Here is a 6,000-nt window from a genome sequence, read left to right as displayed (position 1 = left end):
TGTGTGTGTGTGTGTGTGGCTATGCGTGTGTGCATATGTGCATGTCCAAGCATGTCTCCATACAGCAGCTGGCTTCTGGAAATGAACAGGCCATAAAAAATATTCCTTTGCTGTAATTACTCTGTCCTTCATGGTCAAATTGTGCAAAGAGTCATATCTGACACAATCAGATATTGGTTCCATCTTCAGATGTTATTTTACATTTGATGTGTTTACAGGACGCTTGGTTCTTTCTCACTCTTATATGATCGTACCTTGTGAGTTGATTATGTTTCCCTTCAATGGGGGGCTCTCTCCTCACATGGAATCACAAAGCAGTCCACATTTGTCTGGCCCAGCACCACTTTAAATGTGAAATTGACTGTCATGTGACTGTTTTCCTGGCATAGGAGGAGATGAAGAGACGACATAGTGGGACAGTCACCCAGAAACTGCCAGAGGAAAGAGAGAACAAGAATTGGCTGATCTGACCAAATTTCTTTTGGGAAATTGAATTTTTTTTTTTTCGTCAGATGGAGAATTGCTGAGAGTACGATAAAATATATTCAATGGAGATATCCCAAATATGGGAAAATCTTGCTCTCAACTCTACTCACCTCACCATTTCTGAGTTTTCATGAGAGAAAAATTACCTGATACCTGGGGCTCTTTTTCTTCTATTCCCTCTATTGCAGAACCACACTATGCTTCCAGACCACTGATTGGTCAGAAAGAATAGTGTCTGCATCATTGCATCACCAATGCTTGGCACACGTAAAATATCCTGCACAGCACAAATCAATAATGCTTGCCACACATACTGGTACTGGTATCATTAATAAATACATATAAGCATTGCTTAAAATTATTTTAGCAGACTGCCATTCTTTTTTTGCAGTTGATTGTTTTTATGTACTGTAGAGAATGAAAGTTCCTGAATGAATTTCATGTGCTATTTACCTGTCAAAGGTCTACTTTTTAACTTACTTAGCTAATAAGCAAATATTGTGGACTGATTCAGCTAGCTAACCACTTATATTGAGGAGATGCAGAAATGTTTCTGATGCCAACCTGAGCTGAGGAGAGCTGGTACTACAGTATGTATTGGAAATGCAGATAGTATCTTCCAGTAGAAAATAAACATTGCTGTACTTTTTCCTGTGATGGTCTTTATCCATTTAATTTTCCGTATATCAGCTTTAAAAATGTCTTTATTCTCTTTGAAAATACTGGTACTTACTGTCTGTCCTCAAAGTGCCCAAACACTCTGAAACAGAAGAAGTCCTGTGGATTATATTGACTAACTGGGTCATGATTTCAGGAAGGACATGTTGCTGTTGAATTTTTTTTTCAAATGTATTTTTGTGCTTTGAACCAAACAGTAAAATGCCTTTCTATTACAGTATATCTGAGAGAAGGTAGAAAGGTAATATCTCCCAAACCGAGGAAATGCTCACCAAAACATTTGAAAAGGATAAGCTGCAGGTGAGAGGAAATATATATTTTTGATTTTGGGGTGAACTTTTCCCTTCAATTGTTAATAAAGGTTCTGATATTGCAGAGTGAGACATGTTGTATCATTTCGATCAAAGTTCATCCATCCTGTAACGTTCTCCCACAGACCGCTCTGGCACCATGGTAGGAAAGAAAGCTGTGTGGCCCTTCCTTAGTAACAATCTGATGACCCGCATCCTCAATTTACTTTTAAGAGCAACACACATGATACATCACTTTGAATATACAGGCAGGTTTTGATGTTTCTACATTATGAATAAAACAGTGGTTGAATAGGATGTTCATGCAGAAATATGATTTCAATTTATTTTAGCTTCAATCATTTTTAGACATTCTTTCAAACCTAATTTTTATCTGTAGATTTTATCTTTCTTTGATACTCTTAGATATTTCATACATTATTTTGGTGTGTGACCCTGTATGACTGTTATTGTGGTTAAATTGCTGCAAAAAAACACAACAGCGGTAATTAACAATAATGTCTCCCTTTTTGTTTTTACAGATTTCTTTTTATACAGTTGTCTCTTTGTTTCAAACTAATGATTCTCGAGAAAATAAAACAAACAGAATGTGGAAAGACAGAATGACAGAATTTATACTCAGCATTATTATCATGCATACTCAGAGTAAAAATTAGTATTCAATTAGCGCTGTCGCCTCACAACACGGCGGGTCCGGGTTCAAGTCCCGCTGTGTGCGGAGTTTGCATGCTCTCCCCGTGTCTGCATGGGTTCTCTCCGGGTTCTCAGGCTTCCTCCCACCTCCAAAAGCATGTGCTTCAGGTTGATTGGCCGGTCCCAGATTGCCCGTAGGAATGAGTGTGTGTGTGTGTACGTGTTTGTATGTCTTTGTATGTGGCTCCGCGGTGCACTGGAGTCGTGCCCGGAGTGTCCCCCGCCTCACGCCCTATGCTAGCTGGGATAGGCTCCAGCTCCCCGTGACCCACTACAGCGGATACAGCGGCGGTACATAACAATGAATGAATGAATGGAAGTTCAATGCTGTTTTGTCTTTGGCTGTTTCAGTGTGAAGTTTTGAATAATGCCTCACAGACACAAAGACTTGTATATTTTGGTTTTTCAACCCATGATTCCTTGAGATTGAACACTTTAATCACTACACCCGTAGGTTCTGAGAGACCCAGACCTCAGTGTACAAAAGGAATACCAATGCTCCGCAGAACAAACAAGATGAGTTTCTGATTCAGGAGCATCCAGGGATAGAAGACAGTGCAGTTGTTTAATAAAAGTCACTTTCTGGTACATTGAAGTACAGTAATTGGAATGGCTACAGTACATTTCCTGTAAATGCATTCATATGCATGCTGTGGTCATTCATGAAATGAATTGGTGGTCGATGTGTTTTACTAATTACAGCTCACTGACACAGAGCTTAGATCCAAGTTATTCTCCAATAACCAACTGCAAAAATATTTTAAATAAGAAAATACATCAAGGATGATACTTGGATTTCAATCTCTATCTGTATCGCAACCCCCCCCCCCCACAATTGAGCATTTGCATCTCTAAGGATGCATGGACGAACAGACTGACAGGCGGAGAGATTGTTGGTGGGTGGGTAGGTATGAGATATACAATATCCTTTTTATGCATATGTGTGCCGCTATAGAAAGGTTGAAGTTGGAAAAACGACTTCAACCACACATAAATCAGCTCTCCCACCAGTCATTGTATTCATGTCTTAGATACATGATGAGTCACAAATGGCTTTAGAGAATAAGATAATTTGTGAATGCTTCCCCTCAATTTAATGGATTAGGCAATAGGTACAATTCAAGTAAAATTGCAGTCATTATGTTCAATTCCTTAAACTCTAAATGTATACAGACGGACAGTATAATTGCTTTTCTTTAAATGACCTTTCAGAATCAGAGCTAATAATTATATACTGAAGTCTTCAATGTTCAAAGAGTGCAAACCTGCACAAAGGCAGCTCAGTTTCCCATTATGTCATTATACATAAAAAACATTGTTTCAACAATGGTTGTTTTTATCAGGATTTCTACAAAGTTGTATCTATCAGTTTATATCCACTTACATGATAATCCATCAAGAATTATATGTAGGCAGAACTGGAAAAACCATACCTAATAAGAAAGAAAGAAGAAAAATATTTCTGACTCCACCTCTATGTTTAGATCCACTTTTCCATGTTGTGGATTCATGTCATATGCCCAGCTATGATAATATCCTCTGCACTGTCTGCTTGTGTGTCGCCTGCATTGGAGGTGGGTGTGTCAGCGGGTCCTGAGTAAGGTGGCAACACCTGGGTTAATCAGCAGCGCTCGCAACACCTGGGACCTGATTTCCAGAGGTCCTCTAACTAACCCCTCTCTCCATCCATCCATCCATCCATCCATCCATCCATTTTCTTGTCGATGACTCTATCGCAGTCATCTTGCTTACAGTCGCTTATCCACCTTGCGGGTCATAGGTACCATCCAACCAAGTTTCGTTAATATCCATGTGGTGGTATTTGTGCGAACCTGTTAAAAGAGAGATGAATGGGCACAAACAGAAGCTAAGACAGATGTTTCATGACTGCATATTTAAATTTGAGACAGCTACCTACTGCTAGATGGAAACAACATTATGAGAGTGAACCCAACCTTTGAAACTCTTGAAAATCAAAAAGATAAAACATTGAGAGGACACACCTCATTATGCTGAAGTGTTCTGGTCTCAAATAACAAAAGAGGCAAAAGTCAGTATAATTAGTGAGGAAACAGAGTAATAAAATTACTGCGATTCATTTAAATAGGCTGGGAATGGAGTAGTTTTGTTAGCATAGCAGTGGAAAACATGCATTTTTGAAATACATCTTTCTGTTAGAGCTGGTAACAGAGAAAAGCCCTCTAGAGCAACAGTATCAAGTCATTCTTCCTACTGTGTTGTGGTACTCTTTGTCCTATATGTATGTGACAAATATGAACTTAAAGTGCAATGTACTGTAAATGTACTGTTAATCCAATACACTGTATTTACACTGTTAGTTCTTTCACATAAAATCAAAGAAAGGAAAACCTAGTAAACAGCTCTTATAGGCTTAAATAAGCTTACAGTCACTTCAAATGGAAACACAATCATGCAGCGGCACTGTCGCATGATTAAATTTCCATCAATTTCTGTTGTGAATTCTTGAAAGAGGTGATGCTGATGAGATGAGGATTTGTTAAATGCTGTCAATAAGCTTCATGGTCTCTTATGATCCTCTGTCATCCATTTCATTAGAAAAGACAAGGACAAGGGCAAGGTCATTAATGACAAATGCAAAGAAACGTGTACCATTTTTATTATATCTTGGAGCCAGAGCAAGTTATTCAAAATATATAATTGTAGGTCACCCTGACTTTACAGGAATTTAGGATGTTTGCACATACTTTTTGAAATCAGAATATAATACACACTTTTTAACAGAAGAAGCCATCTCAAAACAGGTATGATGTGAATGTTCTGGTATTAGAGTAATGAAAAAATGGTTCAATCCATAGGAACAAATTAGACTGATTACAGAATTAAACGATATTTAAATTTAAAGCAGGCAACAGAATGGCTGCTGGGAGCTGGTTATGAAAGGTTATTCTAAGTGTTCACTAAGTGTTCAAATTTAAGTCCAAATGTAGCTCTCCTTTGTTGCACATAATCTTGACTCATGTATGCCATTTGTCTGCTATTCGTTTATTCATCAAAACTAAATTATTGAAATTCTTCCATCCATTTTCGTAGCAATCTACCAAATATTTTGAGAATGCCGTCTTGCAATCCTGTATCCAAGCAGATAAAGTATTGGAACAGGTCACTTAACCCCCGTAATGGAGATGGAGAGATGCTTTATCATCCAGTCAAAAGTGTTTGCCCTTTGTATTTTCCACTAAATATAAAACTGGCAAAGGAGCATCATAATGAAACCTGAGGCACAATAGCGAAAAGGAAGCATGCTGCTGGAGTTACAGAATAATCTGATCGCTCATATGTCTGCTAAGTGGAATTTATCTTGATTTGATTAAAATTCTAATTATTATTATGGATGACCTGATAAAAAGGGTAAGTTATAATAATGAATTACGTTCAATATCACAACATTCTAACACACCAAGCTGCTTAAAATACACTTGTATTTATAGGTAATAAGAGAAACCAGTAATGTGCAGGAGTTTTTTGCTCCCACTGACACCACTGCCAACATGTACTGTCCTGAACATTGGCTCATCGGTTACATGACTTTACCCGTCAGCAACGGATTAAAGGAGTGTTAACCCTGTCATGAGGTAAAGGGGTTTGGCAAGTAAGAGGGACTTGTCTTAATGTACAGTAAATAGGAACAACACTCCTGGATGAGTTTACGCACCTCCTAGTCCACTCATCTGTAATTGTAACTCCACTAAGCCTGAAATTACTCACCGTCTCTCACAGGCTATGCTTTCATTACGTCTTTTAGAATGAGTACCATTAAAAGAGAAAAAAAATAGATAAAAAATAGAATGAC

Source organism: Antennarius striatus, chromosome 12 (assembly GCF_040054535.1).
Source record: "Antennarius striatus isolate MH-2024 chromosome 12, ASM4005453v1, whole genome shotgun sequence".
NCBI lineage: Eukaryota > Metazoa > Chordata > Actinopteri > Lophiiformes > Antennariidae > Antennarius > Antennarius striatus.
This window is presented reverse-complemented; position numbering follows the sequence as displayed.